The sequence below is a fragment of the Odocoileus virginianus genome, chromosome 12 (genome assembly GCF_023699985.2).
Source record: "Odocoileus virginianus isolate 20LAN1187 ecotype Illinois chromosome 12, Ovbor_1.2, whole genome shotgun sequence".
In the NCBI taxonomy this organism is placed as follows: domain Eukaryota; kingdom Metazoa; phylum Chordata; class Mammalia; order Artiodactyla; family Cervidae; genus Odocoileus; species Odocoileus virginianus.
In genome coordinates, this window is record NC_069685.1 from 46,567,747 (window position 1) to 46,579,588 (window position 11,842).

The 11,842-nt window shown below is 45.7% G+C and overlaps 1 long non-coding RNA gene across 1 annotated transcript; it reads right to left on the bottom strand.

The window, feature by feature from the left end:
* Nucleotides 1-329: 329 nt before the first annotated feature.
* LOC110150637 (uncharacterized) lies at nt 330-9,230 on the bottom strand. The gene is made up of 3 exons (XR_011490544.1): nt 9,112-9,230; nt 5,935-6,088; nt 330-951 (listed from the first exon to the last, which is right to left on the bottom strand). It is a non-coding gene; the product is annotated as an uncharacterized lncRNA (long non-coding RNA).
* Between the last annotated feature and the right edge of the window lie 2,612 nt (nt 9,231-11,842).

Genomic DNA, 11,842 nt, shown 5'->3' on the forward strand with positions numbered 1-11,842 from the left:
TGCATCTCTGTAAGGAGAACAGCGGGGGCTGCATCAGATGTGTTCATCAATGAGCTGCAACATGTTTGGTAGGTCGGGAACATTAAAAACAGGCAGTCCACCGAAGCCCTTCTCCTCTGAAGGCACTGCCGCAGATGGGCCGTCCTGCCTTGGAGACGTCCCAGGCACAGGCTTGTGTATGAAAGTGAAAGTTATGCGCTCAGTCATGTCCGACTCTTTGGGATCCCATGAACTGTAGCCTGCTAGGCTCCTCTGTCCGTGGAATTCTCCAGGCAAGAGTACTAGAGTGGGTTGCCATTTCCTCCTCCAGGGGATCTTCCCAACCCAACCCAGGTCTCCTGCATTGCAGACAGATTCTTTACTGGTTGAGCCACCAAGGAAGCCCCGGCCTGTGTATAATTAACCATAACATCAAAAGAAAGCACCCCAGAGAAGGGAGCCCAATATGTCTCCTGTGAGCCCAGGCTCCTGGGCTTCTGGGTTTCCCAGAAACCATCCAGCCCAGAACCCCACAAGGATGAAAAGTTTTTAGGAATTTTCGAGATGCGGAAATAGGCAGAGTTGAAATTCCAGGAAGTGGAACTTCCGATCCCATCTTACGAATGCCTCACGAAGAGAAGTGGACCTTCACCAGCTTATATTCATCAAGCCAAGCCTCGCTTATCACCCTAAGCCTCCTCCTCCAGGAAGGCTCCTCTGGTTTTCCACGTGGACTACACTGTCCTCGTCTTCTCTTTCTCAGGTCACTTGCTGTCCACATCACTTCCTCAGGGGCTTGGACAGTAGTCTGGGGGGTCAGATGCTCCCAGTTCAGAGTTTCCATCTCACTTCCAGCTGCCATGGAGGTCCTCTGCTGACTTATGCTGACAGGCAAGTCTCCTTTGGTTCAGTAAGAAATTCTGATGCCTTCTATGGAAACTCATTAGTACTGCTTCATCTCATTCTATAACTCTGAAAATAGAATGTTAAATTCTGCTATCATATCTATTTCTGGATTCATTTATTCAAAAACCACATTTTTGCCAAGGGAAGACAATTTGTTAATTTACACATTTGCCCTCTCTCTACCTCTAAAGAATCTGTGAGTTTCATGAGGGCCAGTATTATTTATCAGAGAAAAAAATAAAGAGAGAGAGATTAGAGAGAGACAGTAAACAAAAGGGAGGAAGGGAAGGAAAGAAGGAAGGAGTTAAGAGAAGGGAGGGGGAAAATTAACCAGAATTAGCACATAAGAGATGGTCAGAAAAATATCTGTAAAATGAACATTGCACTCTAGCTGTCTCTAGGAACTACACAGCTAGGTGGACAACCTCCAAAGGAGTCAGCAATTAACAGATTCCTTGAGTCTGAATCAGGGATCTTGGACCACTGGGGCTGACCATCAAGGGGCTGACTTGGGTACATCTAAGCCTCATTTATCCTAATTTCTGATGATGAAGAAGTTGGGGGCCAGTTGGTCCAAAGGCAGCCATGGCTCCTGTTTCTAGATATAGTTCTGGTGATGCACAGACCAGATCTTAAATAACACTGAGTCACTAACTAAGACAGCTATCTCCTTCAAGCTCTCCTTCAACTCTCTGTACCGACATCAAGGAAAAAGTCTAACCCTTCTCTAACACCGGCTCTTCTCTTTTGAAACAGAGAGACAGCAGGCCTCCGGCGCAGGCCCTTTTGTAGGTAACGGTACCTAGGTGGAATCCAATATTGTTTCTTTGCATATGTGGTATTTATATTTATGATTACCTCTTCTTTATCACAAGCCAGTTTTCTGTCTATGGTGGTAGATGTCAAGCTTCCTTTTCAGATGAATTTATATGTTTTTTTCAAGGGAGCTGACTTAAAGACAAATGGTAAGTCACTGATTATACATGGAGTGTATATCATGGTTAAGAAGATGGTCCATCCTTGATACAGCAAGAAAACAAGACCATCAAAATGATGAATGGCTGCCACATGGAAACATATGGAGACCTCCCTGGTGGTCCCGTGGGTAAGACTTTGCCTTCCAACGTAGGGGTGTGGTTTCAACCCCCGACTGGGGAGCTAAGGCCTCAGGCCCACAGGCCTCGGGGCAAAAAAACCAAAACATTTTAAAAAAAAGCAATACTGCAACAAATTCAATAAAGACTTAAAATGGTCCACATTAAAAAAAAATCTTTAAAAAGAAGAAAAGAAACACAAGGCAAAGCACATCAGTATACCTGAAAAGATAACTCAGCTCTAATGACAGGAGGAAGAAACCTTTCCCAGAATTAGACAAACACTCTAAAGGCCCCACACTCATTACAGTTTTATTTCTGTGTCACCCATTCATTCTGGTGTTGACAATCCCACATACTTTATTTTTGGATCAGAGTCTTACATTATTAAATTCAGCTGTTCACTCAATAAATAGGTATTGACCACTGAGAGGACATGTGCACGCCCAAAGCTACACAGGTAGTTGAGGGGTGATTGGCATTCACATCTTTGTAGCCAGAATTTGGTCCTCATTCACTCCTAACCTCTCTGCCCCACTGTCCTATGACATTCCTCAGATGTGAAGGGTCCCTCTGTGATGGGAGCAAGAACTGTGATTAGAAGTCAGGAACGAACTTCCCCAGGATCTCCTTCAAACTTTCTGGGTAACAAGACCAATCCAATCCCAATGCAACTTCGCCCACCTTCCAGTACCACACACCATCCAAACCACATGTTACGGCCAGTGCTGAAAGCTTCTCAGGACACTGTCAGATTCAGGTACCAATACTTAACCTGAAACCAATTACATGGGGTTTTTTGGTTGGTGGTGGTGGTGGGTTTTAATATTTATTTATTTGGCTGCTCCAGATCTTTAGTTGGGGCATACAAACTCTTAGCTGTGGTATGTGGGCTCTGGTTCTCTGACTAGGGATTGAACCCACACTGCATTGACAGCCCATGGTCTTAGTCACTGGACCGCCTGGGAAGTTCCACCAACTACAAGTTTTGGAAGAAGAAATTAAATTCCCCTTGAAATGGGCAATTCTGAAATTCAAACTGAAACAGTGATGTAACTAACATGTGAGCAGAAAATTCACGAGATAGAAAAATGGCTCACAAACATACGAAAAAGGGTTCAGGCTAACTTATAATTAGACGAAGTTTAAAACAACATCAAGATACAATTTCTCACCTAACAGACTGGCAAAAATTAAAAAGCATGCCAACACATTCTGTTGGCAAGGCTGCAGGGAAATGGGCATTCTGGTGTGTGGATGGCGAGAGTCCCAGTTGGCACCATCCTTCTAGAGGGAAATTGGTAATACTTAAGAAAACTTCACATGCACTTTATATTCTGACCCAGAAATTCCACTTCTAGGAAGCCACCCTGAAGATATTCCTCCAAATATACACAAAATCCATGCACACAAGTTTACTCCTTATAGCACTGTTTGTAGCTACAAAATATTGGAAACAATAAAAAAAAATTCCTATATAGGGAAGGGGTTGAATAGCTGGTAGTAGCACATCTATAAATGAAGCATGATACAGCTATAAAAAAAAAGAATGGGGAGGGGGGCTTCTCTAGTGGCTCAGTGGTAAAGAATCCACCTGTTAATGCAAGGGACGCGGGTTCGATCCCTGGTCCGGGAAGATCTCACATGTCATAGGGAAATTAAGCCTGTGTACAACTACTGAGTCCACAAGCTGCAACTACTGAAGCCCAGGTGCCTAGAGCCTGTGCTCCACTTGCAACAAGAGATTCCACGGCAACAAGAAACCTGAGCACTGCAACCAGAGAGTGGCCCCTGCTCACCACAACTGGAGAAGGCCCGCACACAGCAAGGAAGATCCCGTGCAACAATAAATAAATCTTAAAAAAAAAAGAAAAGGAATGGTAGTGGGATGCTAACAGCAGGGGAAGCTGATTAGTAGCGTAGGCTGCAGCTCCTGCTGCTGCTCAGTCGCTTCAGTCGTGTCCGACCCTGTGCGGCCCCGTAGACAGCAGCCCACCAGGCTCCCCCGACACCCTGGGATCCTCCAGGCAAGAACACTGGAGTGGGTTGCCATTTCTTTCTCCAAGTGTAGGGCTAGGCAATCCTTAAAACGCCTGGTATAGTACAAGAATATTTTCCATTTAATCTGAGCAGATGCACAGCCAGCCAGACTTCAGACGAAAACATTCAGACTGAACCTTCAAAGTAAACCTTTAAATTTTCCTTGCATTTCAAATACAGAAAAGACAAGTAAAGGTGACACAAATCTTGCATAAACTTTAATTATGGATAGGTTTATGACATCTCCTAAAGACCGATTTACAAGAAATTTAAGACTGTGTCCTCTCTCTCTTGAATCATGTGGCACATCCTTCTGGGAATTCTAGGAGGTTTAGACTTCTGGCCCCTCATACCTCAAGCAAAATGTAAGACAAATTCTGTCTGAAAGCTTATATGGAAAGTCATAAACATCAGCTGGCAGATCCTCATTTTGTCACAGAGCCAGCTGACCACAAAATGCTGTATCAGAATTTAGAAACACATTATGAAGCCACAGGGATGTGTATTGACAAATGCCTCATGCCTGGACAAGCTATCCTCCCTCTTTTTAATCTTAAAATTCAGTGCAGTAGCATCAGCCTTCTTTCCATCAGTGGGTCTTACCACCGATGTCCACATACTGAACGAGAAATGAAGCTCTATTTGGTCCCATATTTCCTAAGATCGCTTTCACACTTGTCACTACTCTGACTAGGAGCCCAGGAGAGAAATAAGTGCAGAGTTTTGGAAAAAGAGCCAGAGACCATGGTGTGCACCAGAGAGAAGCTTCTGGGTGAATATCTCCCAACCGGGCAGTGTCAACAACGCTGGCTCTGTGTGAGGCTCAGAGAGAGCTTCAAGGGTGACATTCACGATCTTCCAGAATCACCAGCACCATGAATTCTTGATGACCAATAATCTCCTCTCCAGCTTGATAAATCTGTCATTTCAAGAACTGTTAAATGCATGGAAACACAGGACATATGGCATTTTGGTGGGGGGAGGGCATTCACTCAACAGAAAACACTTGAGATCAATTCAAGTTGTCGTGTAACAGTCCATTCCTATGGATGTTCTACATGTTAACTATGAGCTTGTTAAAGAACATGTGGATTGTTTCCAGTTTGGGGTCATTACAAATAAAGCTGTTATCAACATTCACGTATAGGTTTTAGTGTGGATACAAGTTTTCATCTACCTGGGACAAATAAATGCCCAGGAGTGCCATTACTGGCTTGCATGGTAAACGTGTGCTTGAATTTCAAAGTGCCCAACTATTTTCCAGATTGGCTGCACCATTTTATATTCCTACCAGCATGCATGAGAGAAGAAAATTGAAGCTTCTGGATAGGAACTGGTATCCTCATTTGGACAGGAATTCTAATCCAATGACACAATCTGACATATTAGAAAAGCACTACAATTTGCCCACAATACTTGGTCTTCCTAATCTATTTCTACAACATAGAGAAAAGTCTGTTCTTTAGATCAGCTCAGGCAAATTATATACCTCACGTGGGCTTTTGACTTTCAACTAAAATTAAACTTATGCATTTGCTTTAAGAGATTTAAAACTGACATTCAGCTCAGAAGTACAACTTTCTTCCAAAGGAAAAATAGTAGCCCATAATGAAGGCTAGTATGTACAACCAGCAGCCAATTAGCTTTGACTGTAAACTATTGTTGCTGTTGTTTAGTTGCTCAGTCATGTCCGACTCTTTGCAACCCCATGGACTGTAGCCCACCAGGTTCCTCTGTCCATGGGATTTCCCAGGCAAGAATACTGGAATGGGTTACCATTTCCTCCTCCAGGGGATCTTCTTAACCCAGGGATGGATTGCATCTCTGGGTCATCTCTTGAGTTGGCAGGCGGATTCCTCACCACTGAGCCACCAAGAAAGCGCTTGAATATAAATAATGACGCGTAACAACTCACCTCCGGATTGTGAACTTGAGCTCCTCAGACAACACTGTGGCTTCTCCCAGGAAGGCAATCTCTGCTCTGAGGATGGGACATATCACAGGAAGAGAATTCATGGTGAGAACAATCTTTGTTGTAAGATGTCAGTGACCTTCACAGTCTTCGACAGCTAAGCAGGAGGATGAAGGAAGGAAAAAGAAAGATGCTGTGCTGTATCAAAAAGCAGTTTACAAATGAGGGTGAGAAATCTGAGTTACTTTTCATTAGATGTCATATATATGTGAAAATAATTTGTTCCGTAACTTGCAAACACATGACTCTCCACAGTACATAGTAATGCAGCTTCATCCTTGGAGAAAGCCTACATCCTACAGAGTGTAAAGTGGAATTTGCATGAGCGCATACTTTGCATATGGCTGAAATGTATTCTCATGGCCTATTCTATTCTCTTCTCTCTCTCAGAGCTCATTTTCTGAGAACAGCCAGGACCCTGAACCCACACATCACTTTTTTTAAATCTCATGCCCCTTCATCTTTGGGTAAATATGCCTTGGGGTCCAGGTCTCTGCCGACTTAGACTCTCAGCCCCTGGACCTCAGAGCTGGGATCCGTTAAAGTCCAACTAGTAAAAGGGTTTGGTCAAAGTCAGTCACAGAAATTAATTCAAGGGCTCTCCTGAGACACACAACAAAGGGAAACTCGTTCCAAGGAGGAAATCTGATGCTAATGCAAGAAGCTGGGAGACCAGTACCCAGGGGCTACCTGAGCTATCCACACGAGCCCACACGAGAAGGGAGAGAAACCCACCCAGATCACGCAGCCTGCTCACAAGTTGAGAGGAGGCCTCCCCAAGGCTAAGGGTCCTCTGTCCTGCCACCTTAAATCTTCCCCTGAAGCTCTGCCCTGAAACCAACACTTGCATCTCATTGGGCAGATTGCAGTCATGTGACCATTCCTCTCTGCAAGGGTGTCTGAGAAATACAGTGTTTTATTCTAAGCTGGGCTTGTGTGTGTGTGTGTGTGTGTGTGTGTGTGTGTGTGTGTGTGTGTGTGGCGGGGGTGGGGCGGGGGGTGCACTCAGTCGTGTCCCACTCTTTGGGACTCTATGGACTTGTAGCCCACGGGGCTCCTCTGTCCATGGGATTTCCCAGGCAAGAACACTGGAGTGCGTTGTCATTTCCTTCTCCAGGGGATCTTCCCCACCCAGGGACTGAACCTCTTGGGTCTCCTCCATTAGAAGGCAGATTCTTTAGCACTAGCTGCCACCTGGGAAGCTGGGCATACTGAGAGGCAAACACTATGTGGGTGCTATAAGTAAAGAAGAGGGGAAGATGGTTACAGGTAAAGTAACTGTTGGGCCTTCCTGGTGGCTCAGCAGTGAAGAATCTGCTTGTAAAGCCGGAGACCACCTGCAATGCAGGAGAGGAATGTTCAATCCCCGAGTGAGAAAGATTCCCTGGAGAAGAAAATGGCAACCCACTTGAGTATTCTTGGGAAATTATTCTGGGAAATTAACAAACAGCCCTACTAGGAGGTAATCTAAGAGCCTTACTAGCTTAAAATGGCTCCCTGTTAGGAGCAGGGAGAAAGAGAGGACAATTTTGCTTTTCATTATATGCCTTTCTGGGTAATTGATGTTTGACACTAAATAGATCGTATGTAGTCCCATGAGCTGAGAGAACTTAGCAATACTTCCATTCAATGTGCAGTTTCAACATGCAGTTTCCTCCCTCTTGCCCCCGTTTGATAATTACACTTGACATATTTGTTCTAGTTACCCAGCAATTTTCTCTGATCTGGACTCCTGGTCGACTTAAAATAGAATTTCTCAAAGTGTTCCTTTTTTTCTATACAGTCTCCTTGAATAAAAATATCTATCTGCAGTGGAAATGTGTGTGTGGTGGGGAGGGGCGGTAGCATTAGAATAGTGATGAAGAAATAACTTTCTCAAGATGAGGACTCTTGTCACAGAGTGTTGGCTGGCCCGGTTGTGGAGTGACTCTTTCAAATAGCAGATCTTAGAAGACTATTTCACCTGATCTTGGCACCTTATTTTATTTTTTTCATGTAAGGGCCTGCTTAATTGAGGATAAATTTCAGGGACACTATACAGTCCATTTTGCTAAAACAGCTTACAAAAATCCATTCTCTTCATATGAGGATGTCAATTTCAAGTCTGCAAGTATGGAGTCAAAATTACTCCTGAAAAGTACCCTACATTGCCCATAAAAAACAGAATGATCTCACCTCTTAGTAAATTCAAATTAGCCAGCTTTTTCTCAAGTGTTGTGTCAGACTGTTGTTTCTTTGGCCCATCTGTATATGAACCTGATTTTCAGCACATTAAAAACGAAATAAAAATGATACACATACACACACATGTAACACGTGCACACACACACACAGACTGAAACCCGTTTCAAGACTAGACTGACAGAAGGAGAATTTCAAGTTTCAAAGAGAGTGGATTTCTCTTGAATTTCAACTGTGCATAAGAACTTCTGAAAAGCAAATGTAACTTTTTAACATCAGTTGGCAGTGTGTCTGTGTTTCTGTCATAGTGCTTCAAGTCCAGCTTAAAGAGTCTCAGGAAAGAGAAAAAAAGATTCCCATTAAGTTGAATTTGGCTTTTTGGCCATCAGGTAGCACAGGGGCTGGAGTGGAACCTGGGCCTGGAAGCAAGACTCAGAGAGGCCCGGCCCCACCGACAGTTTCACTCATGTGGTCCTGCGGACCCTTCACTCCAGGGCAGGAGGCAAGAAACACACATTTTCGCTTTTTGTCCTCCTGCATCCCAGGACCCTGGCAGAAGTTGTGCCCGACCCAGAGGGGCTAAGACCTGGCTCCTAGCTGGTCCCTAGAGCCATGAAGCCAGTGCTGAGCAAGAGGGTGCTTGATGCCAGCTATGCCTGGAGCTTGAAGATCACTCTCCCTGCTCCACCTGCCTAACCCACAAGGTGACCTCAGCCCCAAGGTGCAGTATGAAAATAACAATGGTGTATCACCAGCTGGTCGGCTAGCCAGGGCTCCAGGCTTTGGGCTGTGTCGGAGGTTCCGTGATTCTACTCCAAGAGGCAGCGCATTTCCTTTGTGGACAGGGAACTGGGGTGAAATGTTTCATGTATGGGACCCCTGGGAAGCCCGGTTCTGTTGCAGCAGCCACCAGCGTCTTTGGGCCCGACCAGCTCCTACCTGCAACTCCTAAATCACATCGGCCCAAATCTGGGGTGTCAGGAGGAGTCCCCGAATTCTGCCAAGCTCCGGTTTGAAGTAGCTGAGTCGTGATCCTCGGTGATCCAAGAGCTGCTCTAGCACCTGGGGTTGGACGCAAGGGGTGCAAAAAGCCAGGCTCTCCCCCTGTGCTCCGCACCCCCAGTTTGACAAGCTAAGGGTGCAGATAGGGGGTGGGGGTGCTAGATGAGACCCCTAAGCTTTGCGGAAAGGGATTTCACATAACCGGACCCCACTTCCCGGATCTTAAGTGCCAAAATGTGTTCAATGTGAGGTGGGGGTAGACCCCGGGGAAACCCAAGTAGGGTACAGTTAAACGCGCTCCCTCGGCCACGCCCCCTCCTCACTTCAGGGAACAGAACATGGTCCGATTCCAGGTGCATCAGATGGTTTCAGGTTGAAGATCCTAGAAGGATCAAATTTGCCCCCATTTCCCACCTGCCTGCCCCAGGGTTTGCCCACCCAGGGAACTGGTCCCACAGAGGCGGAGCGCTGCTGGTGGCGTCAGCGCCCTCTAGGTTTCCTCAACAAATTCCAAGTTCTAGAGACAGACGCCTCCGCCGCCTCCTTACCTTCGTCCCTGAAGTGCACCCCGCACAGCCCCGAGGCCCTATGTTTGGAGCGCATCCTGCAGCCCTCGGGTTCACGCCGCCAACCAGCGGCTTCCCCTGACCCCGAATCGACACGGGCAGCGGAACTGGGCGGGTCCGGCTGGTTCTCCGAAGGTCAAGCCGGATCCCCGCTGAGTGGTCCTAGCCCCGGCGGCTCTGGTCCTGGCTGCTGTAGGCGCCGGGAACCCTCAACTTTTCTCCACCTTCTGGGGCCTCAGGCGCTCTGAGATCCGTCAGGGTTTCAGCTCCGCCCCACCACGCCCCCGGCCCGGTCCCGCCCCCTCTGGCCACGCCCCGGCCACACCCACGAGTGCTCAGTCCTGGACCGGCTCCATCCGAGGTGCAAGTTGAAAGTGCGCCCACCCGCAGGCGAGCTTCCCTCCAGGGCCCTTTGGGAGAGAAAGGGAAGGGGAGAGAGGACGCTCAGAAGTTCTCTTTTCTGCTGCTAAACCCTACTTTATTCATCCCTTTGCCTTACCTTTCTGAGGCATAGATAGCCCAGATGAGTTTTGATCAGGTTCTCCAAGTCACTGCGGGAGAGGGAAACTGGGGAGGATGGTGGACATGGCCTCGAGATGTTCAGATGTCTGGAATTAGAACGGGGTAAAAACACACGTGTGTGTGTGTGTGTGTGTGTGTGTGTGTGTGTGTAAAAGCACGCAATTCTATGTGGCTACACAGCCCTGGGAAATCGTGGCTTCCTCGGGAAGGGGGCTGGACGGTTGAGATTGGAGAGAAAGGAATTCTACGTGGCCTGGAGAAGAGAGTAGCTTTTCAACCAAAAAGGTTAACTGTAAAATACTGATTCTTATAGTTCTAGTTGCGAGCAGAGGATTAATTTTTAAATAAATTATGGCAATTCTACAGTTTTCCACTTCATACTGCTAATTCCCAGTGCATCCCTCTCCCAGCCCCTACCCACTCACTGGCAACCACACGTCTATTCTCCATCTTTGAGTCTGTCTCTTTTTCACAAATATGTTCCTTTGTGTCATATTTTAGATTCCATGTTTAAGGGATATTATGTGATATTTGTCTGATTTACTTCACTTAGTATGATCATCTCTAGCTGCATCCATGTTGCTGAAAATGGCATTATTTCATTCTTTTTATGGCTGTATAATATTCCATTGTGTGTATATATATATATTATACATGCCACATTTTCTCTGTCTTTCCATCTGTTAATGCACATTTAGGTAGTTTCCACGTCTCAGCTGTTGTAATAGTGCTACTGTGAACATAGGAGTGCATATATTTTTTTGAATTATAGTCTTTGGAACATGTTTAAAATCATATTAGCTATTTAAGCCTCTGAAAATCACTGGGAAATGGGAAATAAAACGTCTTCCATTATTTCAGACTGAGGGATTGGCTCTTTGACTTTCCCTCCTGTCAGGAAATATAATTTTTAAGAAGCCAGAAAAAATGTGCCTTTCTCTCTTACTCCCTGATCTACTTTCATTTTGCAGGTTCATGATTTACTATTCTCTATATTTGCTATTTCTTTCCTTTATACATTGAATGTCTCCCTCCCAGCTGGAAGGTCAAATTCAGATTCTGTGTTAAAATGCAATGAGCTTGGACTTCCCTGGTGGTCCAGTGGTTAAGAATCTGCATGCCAATGCAGGGAACACAGGTTCAATACCTGGTCCGGGAAGACCCCATGTGCCACAGGGCAACTAAGCCCATGCGCTACGACTACTGAGCCCGTGTGCCCTGGAGTCCACGGGCCACAGCAACAGTCTCAACTAGAGAATAGCCCTTGCTGGCCACAACCAGAGAATAGGCCCTGCTGGCCACAACTAGAGAAAGCTGGCACACAGCAACAAAGATCCAGTGCAGCCAAAAATAATTAACTAAAAAAATTTTTTTAATGCATTGAACTTATAATCAGGGAGGTCTCAGTCTGTCCAGTGTCACATAGTGACTCTCCCTCCTGTGTGGATAAAGGCTTCTGTCCCCCCAGTCTATCTGTCCTTCTTATGAGCTATTATAATTAATTTAATCCTTACAACAACCTTATGGGATTGCTATTTGTATGGTCTCTTTTTAAAGTTGAAGAATTTAGATACAATGTA